General features: G+C 46.9%; 1 protein-coding gene across 5 annotated transcripts in view; it reads right to left on the reverse strand.

Annotated features, from left to right (window-relative positions):
• Positions 1–20,548, reverse strand: part of LOC105486856 (ribosome binding protein 1) — a 68,543-nt gene extending 47,995 nt beyond the window's left edge. For 2 of the 5 annotated variants that reach the window (XM_071079701.1, XM_071079700.1), the window contains exon 1: positions 20,287–20,417. The gene's annotated coding sequence lies outside the window, so the exon portion shown is untranslated. Of the gene's footprint in view, positions 1–18,264; positions 18,342–20,286 lie in introns of all 5 variants that reach the window. The other 3 variants (XM_071079699.1, XM_011749936.2, XM_071079702.1) reach the window with 3 other exon arrangements.
• Between the last annotated feature and the right edge of the window lie 623 nt (positions 20,549–21,171).

Genomic DNA, 21,171 nt, shown 5'->3' on the forward strand with positions numbered 1-21,171 from the left:
ACCAAAGTCCAATGGCTCAGAGGCAACCAGGTTCATACACCTTCCTGCCACAGCCCAGGCTAAGTTTCACTTCACTGAGGAACTCCAGGAGGTATATGTATTTGGATACATTCAACTGAGTCCCGAGTCCCTCTAACAAAGATCGATGGAATGAGCAAAGAGAACACAAGGGTAAGAAGGGGTGGGTAAGGGGAAGTAGAAAGAGGTGCAAGAGGAGAGGAGGGGAAGTGGACAGGCCTCCCCCAACATTACCCTGCAAAACCTCTAGATGCTGTGGGAGGCTGGGTCCAGGCTACTTAGTGGCTCAGATATTGAGATTCTTCTCCTAAGAAATTGAGATCCCCACTCCTCTTGAATGGATACAGAGAAGGGAAACAGAGTAGGAATCAAATGCAAATTTTGACATGAGGGCATTTTAAAGAAGGGACTGAGAAGGGAGACTGTTTTCAACGTCTTGGTGTCGTGTTCTAAGACAAATCACTCTCGGCCGGGCGCGGTGACTCACGCCTGTAATCCCAGCACTTTCGGAGGCCAAGGCTGGCAGATCACGAGGTCAGGAGATTGAGACCATCCTGGCTAACACGGTGAAACCCCGACTCTACTAAAAATACAAAAACTTAGCCGGGTGTGGAGGCTGGCGCCTGTAGTCCCAGCTACTTGAGAGGCTGAGGCAGGAGAATGGCGTGAACCTGGGAGGCGGAGCTTGCAGTGAGCCGAGATGGTGCCACTGCACTCCAGGCTGGGCAACAGAGTGAAGACTCCATCTTAAAAAAAAAAAAAAAAAAAAAAATTCACTCTCACTCTCATCACAGAAGGAACACATTACTTTGGCCTTTCTAAGACTTTTGCAGGAAGAGGGTTTAAAACACTCATGACAAGAAAACTTCCCAGCATATGCTCTCCCTGGGGACAACTCTATCAGCCGCGTGGCAACACACTTCTCCCACGCTGTCACTCTGCACTGAGCGGGACCGAGTCACACTTTTCATTCCAGTCTTAACCTCTACAAACAAAGTCTTAGGGGAGCTCATGGAGGCCTATGAATCCTGGGTCAGGCAGCATTTATGTTTCCAAATGGGTTCTGACCTCTGTCTGTGGGCAGTAGCAGTGTGATCCACAGCCAGGGCACTCTCACGTTTGATCATCGAGGGAAAGTACCAGGAACTGGCCTTCCGAGAACACACTCTCAAGTGGGGTGTTAAAAAGGAAATCACACCCTGCTCAGCTGTGCATGGATTCAGTGGGTAGGAGGATGGGGACAAGCAGGTCTGGAACATGGTACAGTCAATCCTCACTTTTTGGCAGGTACCCAAAACCAAAACTCCTCTGAGTACTTACAAGATTTCTCAGAACCCTGCCAAAATGGATATCACATTATAATCACTACATTCAAAAGTCCTAAGGCCAGGCGTGGTGGTACAAGCCTGTGATCTCAGCACTTTGGGAAGCTGAGGCAGGAGGATCGCCTGAGCTCTGGAGTTCAAGGCCAACCCAGGCAACACAGGAGACCTCATCTCTATTAAAAAAAATAAAAAATCCTCTAAAACATTCCCCTTCTCTAGAGAAACGAACATTCAGGGCCTGGGTCACCCTCACCGAGGCTCCGTAAACCCCAAATGGTTTCCCAACAACCATGTGCTCGAGAGGTGGTCTCCACGGAGTCGCGGCTGGCACTGGTTGCAGACCGTGATGCAGTGAACGTCCATGCACAAAGCGGGGCCTGTTCACAGCCGAGGACTGTGGGGCTCTGTGCAGCCTTGTGGTTTCCAACTTCTAAACTCTGGCAGAAAAGCCAAGGCTGGAAAATGAACTTTTAATCTCACTCAACATAGGCAAACACAGAATACAAAAATATATTCTCTGTTGGGACCCAGAATCGAGAAAAGCAAACTCGGGAGAATATTTTTCCTTTACAACGCACACAAATATATGTTTTATAGCAGCACAAATGTGTCTTCCCAACTTTTGCAGAAAAAGAAATTACATCCCCACCACTAATTTCCAAGTTAGAATTTTTTAAAAGAAATCTTTCACAAGAAAATGAAAAGCCCTAGTCTTAAGTAGTAATACACTGAAACATTTAAGGCTAAGGCAATACCACCACGGACAGCAAAGAAATCGAAATGAAAAACAGCCTTTCTGCTGCTTTGCAGAGTCAGCTTTGGTGGGGCATAAACATCATGCTGGGAGATCCCTGATTCACAGAAATGATGAAGCCAGGGATGCCTCTCAAATTCGGTTCTCACAATCAGCATTCCGGGAGCTCTGCTCCTGAAATCCACACCATGATAAGAGGCCCCCAACAGAAACCTTTTCTAGGGATTCCTCCATTGCACCAAAGAGTTAGGGCAGATGTGTGCCCACCCACATCTTGTAGGGTCTGACCACAGGGATCTATATTCTGTCAATTTCAGAAACTTCTGTCAAATATGTACTTTTACTCGCTGTAGTGGTCCTCCCTTATCTTCTGGAAAACATCCCAACAGCCCCAGTGGGTCTGAAACTGCAGTAATACTGAACCCTATATACACTATTTTTTTTTTCTTATACCTACATACCTATGATAAAATTTAATTTAGAAATTAGCCACAGTACGACATTAACAATAATAAAATAGAACAATTATAACCATATGCTAGCATCACCACTCCTGTACTTTGGGGCAATGATTAAGTAAAATAAGGGTGACTCAAACAAACGCACTGTGATACCAGACAGTGGATCTGAGAGCCCAGAGGGCCACCAAGTGACGCACAGGCAGGTAACATAGACGGCGTGAATCCACTGCACACGGGATGGTTCACACCCTGGGCAAGACGCTACTCAGAATGGCATGCAACTTAAAACTCAGGAAGAGTTTCTTTCTGAAATTTTCCATTCAATATTTTCAGACCACAGCTTTCTGCTGGTAACTGAAACCACAGAGTGAAACCATAGATAAAGGGGGACTACGATATTGCCAACACACTCAGACTGTAAGACAAAAAGATGAAGGCCCCAAGAGGGAAGGATGTAGGAGGCTGTCCAGAGTTCAACGCACTGAACTCTCTGGCCCACCTCTAAGGTCTCGAGAGAACGGCTCTTCTTCTGTTCTTAAGATTCGGGGAACAAAAGTAAGAGGAAGCCCCAAACTCTTTAGACACAGAAGCTATTTGCTAATTCGCATGGCCCGGCCAAGTCAGTTGGGTCCAATTTGGCAGCTGGGATTTTGGTAGGTTTTGTGAAAGGACCCTCAACAGCTCCCAGGGCTCTGTCTCATTACTAAGCAGCAGCTCCACGGGGGACCCTGTGTGGAAGCTTGGAGAAGCCGTGGGGTAGGGGTGGTCAAAGAAAACAAACCCCCAGATCCATTTCCTGGGCGTAGCATAAGGTGACCTGGTAGGAAGGTACAAAACTAAAACAGAATGACAATAAAAGAGACCCTAGTAGACATGGCTACATCAGAATCAACAGCTCCTAATTTTTAAAATATTATGAAATGACTCATACAAAAGACTAAGAAGAAAAATATGAACATCCATTAGCCTACCACCCAGGTTCACCAAACCCTAATTTTGCCATATGCACTTCAGATATTTATATATATGTATGTGTGTGTGTGTGTATATATATATGTGGGGGGGGACACACGTGTATAAGTATATATATGCCATCTCCCTTCTAGAGGGGGACAACACTCTGAATGGGTCACTTACCACTTCCACCTGCTTATGCTTCTATTACATGTATCTCTACAAACAAAATACAGCCGTTGCTTTGTGTGTTGGTAATTGCTGTGTAAGTGACATTGTTCTAGGTGCTATTTGGTAACATTTTTTGACTAAACTTTATGAGATTTGTTCATATAAATACACATAGCTTTGGTTTATTCTTTTTTTTTTTTTTTTTTTTTTTTTTTTTTTTTTTTTTTTTGAGACAGTCTCTCTCTGTTGCCCAGGCTGGAGCTCAGTGGCACGATCCTAGCTCACTGCAACTTCTGCCTCTCAGGTTCAAGCCATTCTTGTGCCTCAGCCTCTTGAGTAGCTGGGATTACAGGCCTGCGCCACCACGCCCAGCTAATTTTTGTAGTTTTTAGTAGAGATGGGGTTTCACCATATTGGCCAAGGTGCGGTTTATTTATTTTCACTCCTATATTACATAGCTGAACCACAAATTATTATCCATACTTCTATGCTTTTAAGTTTTAAAAATGTATGCTATCACACAAAACTGTAGTGTGGCATGTCTACCATACAGAGTGAAAAATCTCCTTTATAGCCCTGATGCCAGCCACTCAGGGTCGCTTCCTGGAGACAACCATTGCGACAGAAGTCATTTCACTGTTTATATGTTATTTTCTTCAAAAGACTTTGGTACTGCATTTCAAAGTCAGGTTCTCAATCACCAGGAATTTACTTTGGTATGTGACAGGAAACAGTGATAAAACTTTCCCCATCAGTTTAATTACCCAGCACCATTTCCTGACTGGTCTTTTCCTTCCCCCACAGACTCAGATGGCCGTCTCTGTGCCATTCAGTGGATCTGCTTCTAGATTCTACATTTTGTTCCACTGTTATATTTATGCCCTACATCAATACCACACTTTCAGCTTAAGCATCCCCTACAAAACCTCTACTGGAATTTGTATTTGAATCACACTGAGTTTATACATGAATGTAGGAAAGACTGCTATTTCTAACTATAGAAGCTATCTGTCAATGAATATGGTATGCTAGAGCACTACATTGATTTAAATGTTTTCTTCGAAGCCAGGCAGTGGTTCACGTCTGTAGTCTGAGCTACTTGGGGCGGAGGCAGGAGATCACTTGAGCCTTGGAGTTGAACACCAGCCTGAGCATCATAGCAAGACCGTGTCTCTTAAAAAAAAAAAAGTTTTCTTCCATACTTCTATAAGATTTTAATGATTTTCTCCATAAAAGTCTTACATGTTGTTTTGTTGATGGTTAGAACATCTTTTGTAAATTACTTCTTCTATTTCCCAGCTATAGACAACCAGCAAAGTAATTCATTTCTGCATATGTATCAATTACCCAGCTATCATCTACGCTCTTGCAAAATCTAGGATTTTGTAGATTCTTTCTGATTTTTTTTTAATAAGAAGCTGTGGAAAAAAAGACAGTATTGTTTCTTGCTTTCCAAACCATATGATCTCATTTCTTTTTCTTGGCTTAACAGAGCTGGCTGAGAACTCTGGTGCAGTACTGAGCAGAGTCTGTGCGATAAGCTGCCTTGTGGCATTCCCAAGTCACTGCTTCTAATGTTTTACTACCAGTGTTGTACCAACTGTAGGTTTCCAACAGAAATCTTTCTTCAGGTTAAGTAGCATGTCTTATATTCCTAGTTATCTTTTTAATATAATTGAGTATTGGATTTTACCAATTGCTTTGTCTTTACCAGTTGACATTTTCTCCTTTAATCTGAAATATGTGGAATTAGAGTAATGCACAGTCTAATGCCAGTTCATAAAGTTTCTATGGTATAAATGTTTTCTTGAAGGAGATTCTAATATATCACTAGATTTGGTTTGTTCACATTTTTATGTGAGATTTCTATGTGTATTTTAAAATGAGAACAATCAGTGGTAATTCTCAGACTGTTCTCTGATCTTGGTATTAGAGTCACTTGAGTCTCATAGAATGAGCTAAAAATCATTCCTTTTCCCTTATTCTTTGGGATAGTTTGTGTAAAGTTAGGGTTATCTATTCTTTGTAGATCTGGAAGAACTTGACCATAAAACTGTCAAGATTAGTGTTCTGAGATCTTTTCTTTAAAAGGGGGAAGGGTGGCTAGAGTGCTGATTTTTAACAATTTCTATACAATTTAACAACATCAATTTCATCGATGATTCTGGGACCAGCTGTTGGGTTTGTGATCCAATCTATACAATTAATATTCATTATTCCTTCCTCCCTCCTTCCATTGGTTTATTCTGTCTTTTCTAACTTCCTGACATGGCCATTTATTAACTTTCAGTCGTTTCTCTTTTCTGGCAGCAAATATTTAAGGCAATAAATTTCTCCCTAAGTACTGCTATCGCTTCATCCTACAAGCTGTGATGCTAACACAGCTTCCTAACATCCATACATGACTGAATTTCACAAATGTCTCCAGCTGCCTCCCCAGTGGTCAAACCACCTACAAGGTCTTAGGTCTGCTGCCCTTCCCCGCGACATGAGCCCCCATCACACACACATATGGACTAGTCAGTGTTGTTTGGTTCCGGACAGCTGATACTTGCTTGTTTACCCAAACGCTGGCCATCTGCTCATCACTGCTTCTTGCATCTCATTCCTTTTTTTAGGGTCTTGCCAAAGTACATCCTTGAGTAGATCTTTCAGCAAGGATCTCTCCTTCATAAACTTTCTCAGTCCTTAAAGCCCTGAGAAAATTTACTTCACCTTCATGGATTAACTGAGAACAGAATTCCATGCTGACAGTTTTCTCTCACCACGTTGAAGATATTATTTCACTTGTCTTCCGGCCTTTTCTTGATGGGATGTTTAGAAACACACTGTCGGTCTATTTGTCATTCCCTTGTAATATCTTTTTAATCTCTCATTAGTTTTAAGACCCATTTCTGGGGTCCTAAGGACTCAGCAAAATGTTTTTAAGTGTGTATTTAACTTATTCAGGTTCACCGTACTGAGTGTGAAGAGTTATGTTTTTCTTCAATTCTGGAAAATCCTTGGCCACTCAGTTCTTGGAAAATGGTCTGGTCCCTATTCCTTCCTGGTAGAGCTAATTAGACCTCAATCTCTCTGTGCTACCATTTGGAGAACTCATTAGACCTACACTCCAGTCTTCAGCTGAATCTCACCAGCTCTATAATCAGTCCTTTGAGTTATTCAATTTGTTTTTTAAGTCTGACTGGCTTTTCTATTTTCATTGTCTTCTTTTCTACCTTTAATAGTAATTTTATATTATATCTTTGGTGGGGCTTTATCACTGGCAACCCTTAATGGGCTGAGCTGTGGGCCTGCCTCTAATGAGTTGTTTTATCTTTGCTTCAACTAGGCCCTCAGGGAAGACCAGCCAGGGACTAACTTTTACAGGAGGCATGGTCTCCTCTTACAAATTATCAGGAGACCATGCCTCCCTTGCCCAGGACAAAACAGATAAATTCTTACCTGTCATCTCCCCTTGCTACTACTGGGTAGGTGTTCCTTCTAGTCTGCCCTCCCATTGAGGGTACAGCCCCCTTCAAGGGTTCAAGTCTTACAGGGGGATGTGAGAGAAGGCTCAGTTCCCATTCCCAATCTCAGACAAAATCCCATTCCCCCGGACGTTAAAGCCAAAGACTCAGATGACTTCGACTGATAATACCGCACCCCTACCCCTGTTCCAGGGTCAGCTCACTGCAGGCCCCAGTCACTCTCCGCAACCTTGGCTTGTCAACTCTGGTCATCTCTTTCCCTACCTTGTGAATGCACTACTATGCATTGTAAAGAGTGCTTACTAACTACGTAACGTTTCTAAGTGTTGGAGAAGTGGGTTTCAGATCAGTTGATCTAAAATTTTAAGTGTCATCTCTGATTTTTTTTTTTAACCCAAAGAAACTAAGAGAAAATGCAGTAACGAAGACAGAGTCTGAAAAAATTTATTTCATTTCTAAGAGGATACATATAATGGACTTCCTATTTTAAAGAAACAATGTTACTCATTTTAAAGAAGAGCTGAAACACTAAAAATAGAAATGTATTCTATTATAAGCCTTTGCTTATTCATCAGCCATTTCAGATTCAATTTCCATGCCTGAAGGGGAAAAAAATAAAGAATTGACAATTTTTGGTGTCTCTCCAAATAACAGTCTTTGGAAAGTAAGTACTTAAACAGACCTAAATCTTCTGCGAACTTCCAAGAAGCCTACAGGCTTCACCTTATTGAGGAAGACAGCATGCCTAGGTGGTAGGAATCAAGAACTGATGTCTCAAACTGGATATGAACAGTTAAGATGTGCTAGCCCACAAGGGAGTTCTTAGTGCGGTAAACATTTGTCTCCCCAAAGCAGGGGTCAATCTCATCTGTATTGTATCCAATCAAACCTCACCACATGAAATATGGTAAGTGATGAATCAATCGTCTACTCAATATCATATCAGGATCATATGTGCTAATGTATACCATTATAAGGATCAGATCTAAATAGAACACCCCAAGTATCCAGATGGAAAATAATACACCCCATGGAGTCTTACATGTTTTCAGAGTGACTTCTTAGTTTTTCATAGTTTTCACACCCTAAAGGTAGCTCTGAAGTTTCATTTTCTGCTTGTTGCTGGTATACGGAAACGTAACTGATTCCAGGAGGGTGATTTATTTCCCCCACAGCAACTTGCCTAATTCTAGTAACGTATCTGTCGATTAAAAAAAAAAAAAAAAAACTACACATATAAGCATATGAATCTCAGTTTTGTTCCCTTCTTCCCAATTTCCTATTGCTTGCTTAATTTTTCTTGAATTTTTGCACAGGGGAGGACCTTCAACACAGTGCTGAAGAGAAGGAATGACAGCAAGTATTCTGTTTTTCTCATATCGAAGGGAAAGATTTAGGTGCCTCTCTCTTTAGTGTGAGGTTTGCTAAGCCTTTTTGTAGACATCCTTTATCAGGTTAAAGAGGTGGCTTTCTTATTCCTAGTTTACATAAGTACATGTTGAATTTTATCAAATACTTTATCTGTACTTACTAAGATAATCATACTATTCTACTATAACCTGTAGGTGTGGAAGGTGAATATAAGCTTATTTTTAAACGTTAAACCAGGTTTGAACTCCTAGAATCAAACGATTTAGTCATACATACTGCTGGATTTGGTTTTTCTTTTCAGGTATTAGATCTGACTGACGGTTTTCTTTCCTCCTACTAGTCTTGTCAAGTTTTGTAACAAGGTTGGCTGGCATCAAAATCAGTACTGTAGGACTCCTTTTTTTTTCCCCCCCATTGTTTCTACTCTTTAGCAATTACCTTTAAAAAAAAAACAAAAGTAACACACAGCGCTCACAAAATTCAAAGTTAAATCTTTACCCTCCCCCCATTAATTCTATTATCCCTTCCAACTTAGATGTTACTGTTTTCATGTATTTAATCTGATCCTTGTTCCAGCCTCTCCAACATTATTCTTTTGAATGTATTTAGAATTGTCCAAATATTTACTACTTTCTTTACTCATCATTGCTTGTTATATCTCTCTTTTCCCCCTTCCCATCACTTTCCTTCCAAGAATACCCTTGAGAAGTTCCTTTAGCAAAGATCTGTCAGTAGCTATCTTGGGTTTTTATCTTAAAACGATCTTTTCACTCTCGCTGTTGAATTTTTCCCTCGAGTTGCTGTATCGCTAATGCCTACATGTGGATTTATTTTTATTTATCCTGCTTGGGTTTTGGTTTGGTGTCTTATGCATTCCGCAAAATTCTCAGTCATTAGCTCTTCAAGTACTGGCTCTGTCCTCGCTCCTCTCCTGGAACCCCAATTAGACACACTTCTGAATCTACTCTTTCTGAATCTTAATTGGTCTTACAAATTATTCATCTACGTGATTCTCTAAGATAAATTGTATATATTTCTTCTTCTCTACTTTCCAGTTCATTCACTCTCTTCAGTTTTATGTAATCTGCTAGTAAACCCAGCAGTTAGATTTTTACTACAAAGACATGAATTTTTCATGTCTACAAGTTGTTCCTGGTTCCTTTTTCAAATTTGTTAGGTCATTGTATAGTTTCCTCTTCTTCGTAGGTATTTTCAATCTTGCCTATTAGTTTGAGTAAGGCCTTTAAAATCTCCATCAACAAGTCCATTATCTTACGTTTTCCGAGATCTGTTCCTGCTGGTCCTCATTCAGTGCTTTCATTCTTTGCATTTAGTTGTTCCTAACTATGGACTGTTCTCTTTCATTTGATAATTACACCTGGGCATTTGGTGAGCCCAGGATAAAGGTGCAGTCCTTCAAAGATCTGCTTGCCCCTGGACTGGCCCAGGAGTACTAGCTGTGCAGGTCCGCTCTCAAATAAAGAATCGTCAAATCAGCTTGGAGTTTCCCACTACTCAGGCCACGGGATCTGCATGAGGGACAACTTGTGATACCCACGTCTCAGAATGTGCCCCTCCCTACCCTGCCTGTAGGGTGAGAATGGGCTTACCTCTGACTCCCCTTCTCCCTGAAGGTGTCATGGCCCCTTGCGGTTCCAACTCAGGGAGCCCGTTTCCTATCACGCTGCCAGCATGAATCTCTGCCCCCGTGCCTGGAGATGCTATCAGAACTTAAGAGTTTGCCCATTTCGCCAAAGGCCCTCAGGGTTGTCCTTATCCTCTTGGGTCACTCATTTCACCGCCTGCCTCAGTGTCTTCCATTCTAGGCTTGTCAGAAGGTATTTCTAATGTCATTTACCTCTTGTCCAGGCCATCCAGCAAATTAGAAGACTGGTTCAGGCCACCCAGCCTATCCTATCAGCAGAAACCCAGTGTTGTCACCCCCAACAGCCAAACCAAATCCCAGCCAACCATGCTCTTCAAAGAAAAGGGAGCACGTGGCTGCCATGTGCCAGGAGGCTGGCTGTGCCAGGGAGACTACTGCCAACTCTAGACCTGGATATACCATTCTTCATGACTAGGTGGACCAGGGAGGAAGGGCTCCTGCAGGAGTATCCTGACACCGCCAAACCCTGGAGGTTAGCAGAGCTTCTAATTAGAAACGCATGGGCCAGAGCTAAATGAGGTCTGGTACCCAACTGTTGGTTCTTTTGTTTTTAAGAAATTAACTCTGTGGGGGAAGAGTTCTGATGAAGAATTCAATCTCAAGATATGAGCTTCGCTGAATTCCCTTCCATTAACTCCTTTGAGAAGAGCTGCGTTTCCACTCAGGTTTATATTAGGAAGTATCACCTGCTCATCAGCAATAAAATCTGACCGTCTCACAAGCCCTTTGCAAAGGCCCACCTTTGATTAACGAATTCTGTCAGCCAAACATCCTATCTCCGTGACAGCGGAGAACTTCAGCCTGAGTGAGTCATTTCTTATTTATTATCAACGGTAACTCAAAATTCATTTTGGTTCCCTTTTAGAATCAATCACTTTATAATATATTCCAAGGTCTCATTCATATACTGTTGGTGGGAGTATAAATTAGTACAAGCACTTCAGACAAAAAGTCTGGCACTTTCTTTTAAAGCCGAGCACCTACCTCCTTCTGGTCCTGCAATTCCACTCCTAGGTGTACTGACCCAATGGAAATGTGTATAGACATTCACCAAAAGTCTGTGGCATGACTGTTCACTTAAGTATTATTTATAATAGCCCCAAACCGGAAACTCCCCAAGTAGCCACCTACAGTAACATGAATACACTCATATATTGACATGCTGGAATAGTGAACAATGAGAACAAACAAACTACAATTACCCCAACAACCTGACAAGTCTTACACATAATGTTGAAAGACACGAAAGAGCATATGCCGTTCGAGTCCATTTACATCAAGTTCAAACACAGCAAAATCAATCACTGGTATTAAGAAGAGAGCAGGTATTCCCTGCCCAGGGATGGGCAGCAGCTGGAAGCTGGGCACAAAGGGAGGTTGGGGAGGTCGGGAATAATCTATTTCTTGATCTGCTGGTTAAACAGGCGTGTTTAGTTTGTGGATACTTATTGTGTAGACCCATGATAGTGCATTTTTCTGTATATATTTTACTTGAAAGAGTTTAAAACATGTGTCATATTTCCTTGGAAAACGTGCCCCACAGATCCTGGAGGAGGAGCATCTTTAAGGCCCGAAGAATCTGTTAGGGAGCCCTGTTACTACTGCCACTTCCCAGCGCTCACACCCACACAGGATCGCTCCCTTCAGACAGGAAGTAACTGGAGGCAGGGTCAAGGCAGGCAGTCACCTCCTAACCTGACAGGGCAGTGACTCAGTGGGACCCACAGCCCTTTATGATCCTGTGGCCATGCCACCATGCTCTCCTGAAGTCTTTCTTTCTTTCGTTTTTTGAGATGGAGTCTCACTCTGTCGCCCAGGCTGGAGTGCAGTGGTGTGAACCTCCGCCTCCCTGGTTCAAGCGATTCTCCTGCCTCAGCCTCCCGAGTAGCTGGGATTACAGACATGTACCACCATGCCCAGCTAATTTTTGTATTTTTAGTAGAGACGGGGCTTCACCATGTTGGCCAGGCTGGTCTCGAACTCCTGACCTCAGGTGATCCGCCCTCCTTAGCCTCCCAAAGTGCTGGGACTACAGGCTGAGCCACCATGCCCGGCCCACCTGCAGTCCTTTAAAAAATCAAACTGTACAGAATAAGTCTTCAGATCTTCCAACTTAAGAGGGATATGACTTAAGAAGGAAAAGACTAGCTGAGCTTCAGAGCAGTGACTAAAGTTGACCTTTTAAGAGTCCTTTGACACATCACCAATATGACTTTTCATTAAGAGTTTCAGTAACTCATTTATTCTTCAGCATTGACTCCCTCCTCTCCTCAATCACTGTGATTACTATTCTGAAAATTAAGACTTTCCTTTCTAATTACTACAAATACCTAGAACTACCAAGGAAATAAAAATGTATTCATAAAACTAAAGCTACATCTAATTCCTATTCAGGATCAGACTTAATTAAAAACCAATTTAATGCAGTTGAGCTGTATACTTTAATCACTGAATGAGAACTTCATAAAAACACACCACTTGAGTTTGAACAAGGGTCTTTCACCTTTCCAAGTAAAATGAGTAGGTCGGACATTCCCGTTAGAAAGGGCTAGAATCTAATATCTACTCTTCTTCACCTAAAATCAACAGGAGAGAAGAGGAGAAACGAAGGATGGGGCTGGACCTGGTATTGCCTCTTCCCAATCAGACCACCTGCCTCAGCCATTGCTCCTCCTGCTTAGCGGACTGCCACACAAAATTCCTCTGAGAAAAGAAAACCACCATGAGGTGAGGCAGAGACGAACCTTGTCCCCTCCCTCACTTCCTAGCATGATGAGGACTGACCAAGAGAAAAGAAAATGTAATGCCAACTATAAGAATTCTCCCTTCTCCCGCTAAGGAACACTTTTGCTCACTAAACACAAAATCTACCTCTTTTCAGAGCAAGCCAGCACACTGTTCACACCCAAAACACACGTTCTGTTTCCTGGTGAGTGTGTCGTCACTGAGATGCTCAGTTACTCTGCAAGGCCCGCCTCACACTCGTTGGTTGTACAAGGAATTAAAGGATGCTCACAGCCAAGTCTCCTCCCCAGAACTGGTGCAAGCACCTGGGAAGGGCCCAGTCCTGTCAAGGTGCCACGCATGATGGACTCCCAGAGACACTGGGATGAATCTAACCAGGCCGGAGACTGAGGGCTCCCAGGAGAGAGCCAACATCCACATCACCTCCTAAGGCTCACTTCAAACCCCAGCCTCCACTGGCAGGGCAGGATGTCCACATTTAACAGTGTCTGCCGCATGTGACTGTCAATTTCTCAACTGGAGCCAGGCTGGAGGGAATCAAAACTTCACTTGCATTTGGCTCTGGAATATGTTTTTGTGTTTGTATTTGATGCTCTAGGAATCCAGACTCCTTCGGGCTACATGATATACTCACAGAACACCAGCGTTACAAAATCATCTCCATTAGCCAGCAAGAATGGGCACCTACTGCGTGCCAGTCACTGCCCTCGACACTGGGTATACCTCAGGAAACAAAAGCTACATCCCTGCACTGGTAAAGCTTACGCTTCAGAGGGGGAGATGACAAAGTCAGTCAAATACGGGACATGTCAGGTGGTGATGAAGAGAAAGTGATGCAGAGAAGCGGGGCAGGGAATGGGGGTGGGGGAGCATCAGAGGCTGTCACTCCACACAGGGTAGCCAACAGGCCTGAAGGAGACAAGAGAGCCAGCCATGTGCCATCTAAGGAAAAGCTCTCAGGGATAGGCCAAAGTAGGCTCAAAGGCCCTGAGGCAGAAGCATGCCTGAGGAACAGAGGCCACCATGGCTGGAGCAGAGGGCAGGGAGACGATAGGAGTGAAGCCAGAGCAAAAATGGTGCCCTGAGAGGCCACTGGAGACCTTGACCAAGGAGGGTCTTGAACACAGGAGTGACATGGTCTGCTGTGGCAACAGACTAGAAGGCAGGGAGTTCATAGGCAAAGGCAGTGAGCCCACCAGAGGCTGGTGAAGTAGCCCAGGGCAGAGGTGAGAGCAGGCTGGGCGTGCTGGCTCACGCCTACAATCCTGGCACTTTGGGAGGCCAAGGCAGGAGGACTGCTTTAGCCCAGGAGTTCAAGACTAGCCTGGGTAACATGGTGAGACACCATTTCTACAAAAAAAAAAAAAAAAAAAAAAAAAAAAAAAACCTACAAACATTCACTGGGTGTGGTAGCGTGCACTTATGGTACCAGCTACCTGGGAGGCTGAGGCAGGAGGATTAACTGAGCCCGCAATGTTGAAACTGCAGTGAGCAGTGGCTGAGGCAGGAGGATTAACTGAGTCTGCAATGTTGAAACTGCAGTGAGCAGTGATTGCGCCATTGTACTCCAGCCTGGGTGACAGAACAAGACCCTCTCAGAAACAAAAAATCAAAAGGTAAGAGCTGTTTGGACCAGGGAGAAGGCAGAAGTGGTGAGAACGGTCACTCTGGCTCTGTCCAGAAGGTAGAGCTGATGGGACCTGCTGTGTACAGGGTACGGGTATGAGACGGTGAGGAGTTAAGGATAAACCGAGGTTTGCGGCCTGAAAGGTGGAGCTAGCCGGCCTAGTTTCACTTTATAGGAGGAGGAAACTGAAGCCCAGGGAAGAGAAGTCGTGTCCAAAGTCACTCACTTCCAGGGATTAGAATACCCAACCAGTGCTTCTCCCACTGCTCCACACAGCAGCTCCACGGGACATGCTGATGACTAGTCCAGTCACACCGGACAGCCCCCAGCCCCTGAGGGACTGCCAATACCCAAGCACGTCACATAAATTGGGGTAGATGCTGGGCACTGAGGGCGCAGGCCCCGCCCAGAGAGGACAACCACAGTCCACGGCTGCCACATAAGAAAGTCAACCTGGTATAGCCAGAAATTCCCATTTTCTCCCAGAGAACCCAAAAATCTAGAATTTGTTTTTTTTATTTTGAGACAGTCTCACTGTCGCCTAGGCTGGAGTGTAGTAGTGTGATCTTGGCTCACTGCAACATCCACCTTCCAGGTTCAAACGATCCTCCCGCCTCAGCCACCTGAGTAGCTGGGACTACAGGCACATGCCGCCATGCCTGGCTAATTTTTGTATTCTTTATAGAGATGGGGTTTTGCCATGTTGCCCAGGCTGGTCTCAAACTCCTGGGCTCAAATGATCCACCCGCCTTGGCCTTCCAAAGTGCTGGGATTACAGGGATGCGTCGCTGTGCCCAGCCCAAACAAATCTAGATTTTAATGAAAAAAAAAAACAAAACTAAAAATTTCCAGTTTTAAAAGGTGACTCAATTGCTTAATAACATGAGGTCAGTGAAACAAACTGCATATGGAGGCCAAGTTCAGTTCACACAGGGCACCAGTTTGGAATTCCTCTCAAGACAGCCTAACAGACCTTGTTTGCTTATACCTTGCCCAGGGTAGAGAATTAAAGATTTGAATTCAAGATGGTCTTTTATTCCAACTTTTGAGTCAGCAGATGATATTCATTATCACTATAAATAGTCGGTAACTTCCAGTAGTCTCAGTGGGCCTCCTTTCTGACCAGAAAGAGATCAAGTGGCTGTCCATCATTCAGCTTCTTCCTTTAAAGTTAAACTTTGGTTTTATGTTATTCTTTACAGAGTACTAATACTAAGATGAGCCCAGAAGTACAACCAATAATTCAAAAATTCTTCCCCAATACTACCCAATTATCCTTTCAAAGTTATATGGAGGCCGGGCACGGTGGCTCACACCTACAATCCCAGCACTTTGGGAGGCTGAGGAGGGCAGATCACCTGAGGTCAGGAGTTCTAGACTAGCCTGACCAACATGGCGAAACCCCGTCTCTACTAAAAATACAAAATGAGCCGGGCGTGGTGGTGCATGCCTGTAATCCCAGCTACTCAGGAGGCTGAGGCAGGAGAATCGCTTGAACCCGGGGAGGGGGGAAGTTGCGGTAAATGGAGATCACGCCATTGGACTCCAGCCTGGGCAACAAGAGCGAAACTTCGTCTCAAAAAGAAGAAAAAAAAGTTAAATGGAGAATAACAGAGCTGTGTAAATAGTCACCAGTGTAGGAACCAATTTATGACACCCAAGAACACTGGAACTCCAACACTTTGGAACTGAAAAGGTTTTGGGACTGGACAGATATTCTAGTCTTGCCAAAAAAAAAATCTAAGTTAGAAATCACAAAATGTTTTTGATAAGTTAAAGTTGCTGCCCACTGTTTACGGGTGGAACACATATGTTACTGAATGCACACAAAGGACACACAGATATGTCTGGTTTTGGCTTCAGGAGACTTGGGCAGAATTTGTCTGCCTAAGAAAACAGTCTCCTAGGAGGACCCTGAACTAATTTTCTATATGCTAAGTGAGAGTGCCTCCTTGCCTAGGCACTGTCACTTAGAATTAAATATTTACCTTCCCTTACAAGCCATCACTTTCTACCTAATATCTATGTATTTTCTGTCTTTGTTACAAGTCACCATTTTGATGCTGAGGGCATTGGGTAAAAAAATCTCTCCAGGGCAGGGCCACCATCTGTGCAGCCCCCATCCCACTCCTTTTTCTTGGAATGCAGTTTACAATGCACGCAAAGAGGCGGGACTAATGCTTTCTCAGGGTGAGATCTTATCAGATGAAGTGTATCAAATGCCACTAGTCAACTGGTTTTGACCTACAGAATGGGCAGTTTCGTGTGGTTCAACATATTCCCACATGATCAAGAGGAACAGAGACATGAATGTTTAGAGAACACCAGCTACCTCTAGACCAGCGCTTGTCCAGTAGAACTTTCTGTGATGGTGGAAACCATCGACACCCACACTGACCGACTTGTGACTATCGAGCACCTGAAGTGTGGCTAATTCGACTCAGATATTGAATTTTTAATTTTACTTAATTTGAACTGTTTTAAACTTAAATTGCTACTTGTGGCGACTGTATTGGACAACACAGTTCTAGACAGTGGCTTTTTCAGGCAAGAACTAGGTCTCACTTGCAGTGTTTGAACGCCCACCACACAGGAGACCCTTGGTGAAAAAGATGAAATGAAAAACACCTTCTGCATTGCCAGATTTTCAAATGCCTCCCCACCTTCCTGCCACTGAAGCTCTTAATTTTGATCTTCAAGTTCTGTGTCTTCCCTTAGGTAATTACTGCCCCAGGAAGGTGGAGGTGTACGGCCAGGAGGGAACATGTGGAAGGCTGGGCCCGCACTGCCTAGCAACTAGGCAACAGGAACTGACCTGACAACCTCCTGACCGGCAGGGCCTCCACCTTCTCATCCACTGAATGGGTGACAACCATTCCTACCCTCTAAAACAGTTATTGTAAGGCCTAAATGTAAACCACAGTTGTGGAATCTGATTCTAAAAAGTGAACCTTAAAAACCAAGTTGGACTCAGCTTCATTTATCCAGTGAGACAGTTGGGAATAGTTTAACATGTTATGGCTGTCACCTGAAGTGATAATATTTATGATGTTATAGGCCCGGTCTTAACCACTGCAGGCCCAGCATGCACAGATGGACATCACAGTCCCTGCCTTCATCATTCCGACTTGACCATTATTTTTGTTTCTCCTGAAACAAGGTTTTAGCAAAGAAAAACTTGCTGTCTCAACAGAACTGTTGATCCTCTATGTGTCATTCATCTATTAGTTAAAATTCCTAGGGCTAAAAAGACAAGAAGAGTCTGGGTCCCGACACTTTTAAAAGGTGTCCCGCTACATAATAAACCAATACTCCAATCACTGGCATTCAACCATTTAAACTGAGTTTGGTGCCATGTAATTATTGCAGCCTGTTGAGTTAGGGCTCATTTCAGCAAAGAGCATAATTGCTCAAATGTGACTTGATTTAAGATTTATTTAAAACTCTCCCATCACCAAAAAATATTCATACACCATACCACTGTAACTTCTTAATCTCTCCGTAAATGTTCAGAGACAGATTCCTAAGTATGAAAGGTAAGAGTCGTTACAGTGCCTAGAGCTCTAAACCTCTGCTTCTAAACCCCAAGATCCCTTTCTGGTCTCCCTTCCCCCAACCTTAGCCTCCTCCAGGCCTCCACTGGCCCAGGAGCCCTGCAAGCCGGCTTTGCGGTGCTCCATGCAAAAGGAAAACTTCACCTACTAGGAGGTCTGCCCCCGCCTTTGCTTCAACAGAGAGGGAAATGGCACCTCCAGGACCTCAGAACCGGAAGCTTCTTTCTGGAAGGGAAAGAGGTTGGCAGATCATAGTGGGAGTGACCTTTGGCAAGTTCATAAACGAGTCAAGACATCACACAGTAAGTGGCATGCTGCAGGGTCACAGATTTCTCTAGGTGTCAGATTAACAGGAAGTTAAATCAAACAAGGAGAGTGAGGAGGGAGGCAGGGGCAGTGGGAGAATGTCCCCCAGCTGCACAGGGCCGGGTAACATTCGCAGTTGTTCTTCCTGCGAGTGCCGGACAGACGTCCTGGGTCTCTGGGGACACCCAGTTCTGAAGAGGTATCTAATGTGACATGTGAGGCCCTACTAGACCTATTTCTCCAAATTCCTGAAAATGCCATCCGGATGGCCCCTACCCTGAAGGTTTCAGCACACAGAGTGAATAGCTGAGCAGTGACGTGAGAGGCTCCCCAGGTCCCTCAGAGTTTCATTTCCTTGGTGCTTCTCAGTCTCTCCTAACCTCTGACCTCCCAGAGTAATTGCCAAATTGCCTTCTGTTTGTACAAGGTCCCAGCACTTCCCGGCGTGGCTCCCTACCCTGTGAGTGGGTGGTGCTGTCTCCAGGCCACAGATAAGAAACTCGGGTTTATAGGGGCCATGGGACCTGCGAGTAGGCGGCCAGTACGTGGCCCCGGGTGTAGAACCCTGCCTGTGCTACTTATGCAGCCCCGTGCCCGCCGCAGTGCCGGAGCCAGGCCCCACCTCCCTCCCGTGTCCCGCACTTCCCTACAAACGCATCCCAACTGAACAGCCAACACTTGTGGCTCCTTCCTACAAGTGCTGGGTCTCCACAGCTTTTCTCGCAAATCGAAGCCAACAGGAGCCCCGATTTGCAGACGGGGAAATGGAAACCCCGAACGAAACAACTTGGTCGGTGTCACCCTCGCAGGCCGGGACACTGTAGAGCTAAAACTCGCGACTTATCACCCGGGGATGGGGTTCCTGAAGCATCGCGGGCGCCCCACTGGAAGCGCAGACCCCGGCCTGCCTCCCCTACTCAGGGCGCCGCGGGGAAGTCGGGCGGGCCGGGGCGGGCGCCAGGCCGGGTGCCAGCGCGTTTGGCCGGCCCGGAGGTGTCCGCTTCCGCCCGGGGCTGGCACCGCCGGCCCATTCATCGTGGCCGCGGGCGGGGCGGGCCGGGCCCCGGATGCCCTCGTCCCCCCGCCGGGAGCCCTCGAGCCAGGCTCCGCGCCGCCTAGTCGGGGAAACGGTGGCCCCAGCCCCGCCACCAGGGGGAGCAGGGAGCCGCCTCCCGCACTCCGGGAAGTTGCCACCGCGGCCGCCCGGCGTCCGTGCCATGGACAGACCCCGGGTCCCGGCGCCGCGAGCCCTGCGACCCCGGCCCGCCCCGTCGGGGGCCGTCCCAGCTTCGCGAAGCACCAGCGGGCCGCGGCCCGGGACCGGCGCGCTCGGCCCGTGGGCCCCCATTCAATCCCGCCCTCCTCCCCTCGGCCGGCCTCAGCCGCCTTCCGCCCGCACCCCCACCCCTCCGGCCCGGACTCCAGCCCGGCAACGTCATCCGGCTGCTTCCCGAAACTTAACCCCTTCCTCCGCCAGCTGTGCGCCGCCCCGCCCCGCCGCCAACTTTTTTCGCCCAACTTCGCAGCGCGCTGGCCGGACCGACGGCCCTGCCGGGAGGGAGAGAGGCAGGGAGGGGTCGCCACGTAGCGCCCTCCGGCCGCCGCAAGTCCCCCGCCGGCGAGGGCCGCGGGGTCCACACCACGGGGCGCGCCCTGCCTACGCCCCTGCACGGCGCTCGCCCGGCACCCCCGCCCCGAGTTAGACCCCGACCCCGATGGTGCACGGCCGCGGCGGCGGGCGGCGGGCGGGCCGGGGGAGGGGCCGCCGAGGAGACGTGTCACTCGCGGCGCAGCGCGGCCGGCCCCGGCCCCTCGACGGCCCGGCCCGCGCGCGGCAGCTGCAGGGCCCGGCCAAGTTTCTTACCTGCAGCCAGAGACACGAGAGGGAGAGCGAGAGGGCAGGAGCCGCCGCCTTCGCCGCCGCCGCGGCGCCGGGAGAGAGGAGCCGGCCGAGCCTCCACCAAGAAACCGCCCCCGAGCAGCTGTAGACGCCGCGACCCTGACGCCGCCCGTCCCGTCCGCCGTCCGCTCCGGCCGCTCGCTGGCTGCGTGCGCGCGTGTGGAGTCGTGGCACTTTCTGCCTCGGAGCTGGCGAACGGCCCCCTCCGCCGGGATCGCCGCCTCCTGCCTTCCCCACCCGGGCCAGCCATTCATCGAGCCGCCTCTTCCTATTGGTCCGCACCCCGCCACTCTGTCTGTAGCTGGCCAGTCAGGACGCGGACGGCCGAGCCGCGGCGGCGGCCATTGGGCAGAGAGGAGGGTCTCCACCTCGGCCAATGGGAGAGAGGAGGAGCTGCAGGGAGGTGAAGGGGGCAGGGCCGGGGAGGGGCGGGGCCGAGCGGCGCGGCGCTCGGCTGTGCGCGGGGCGGGGCGGAGCAGGAACTCCCCGCCCACCGGGGGGGGGGTCTGCGGCCAGCTCCGCCCACTCTGGGCCCGCGGCTCTCCCAGCAGTCTATGAGCCGGCTTTGCCTAGGAGGGAAGCAGAAGGTTCGGGTCCCGTCGGCCCCGGGCCTGCGCCTCTGGATACCGCTGGGCTGACATGGTGGTGGCTGAACAGGGTTGCGCAACCGCGAACAGCCAAGGAAGCTGCGTTATTTAAACCCAACTAACTTCCCCCGAAGCAGCGCCCCCTCGGGCCGCGGGGTATGAGGACAAGCTTTGCTGGGGGTCAGCCCAGGGAGGACGAGTTTTTATCATCGAAGAGATTGCAATCAGCACCAGAAGGAATTTCCTTGAGTAAATGGAGGAA

The sequence above is a fragment of the Macaca nemestrina genome, chromosome 15, assembly GCF_043159975.1.
Source record: "Macaca nemestrina isolate mMacNem1 chromosome 15, mMacNem.hap1, whole genome shotgun sequence".
Classification (NCBI taxonomy): Eukaryota; Metazoa; Chordata; class Mammalia; order Primates; family Cercopithecidae; genus Macaca; species Macaca nemestrina.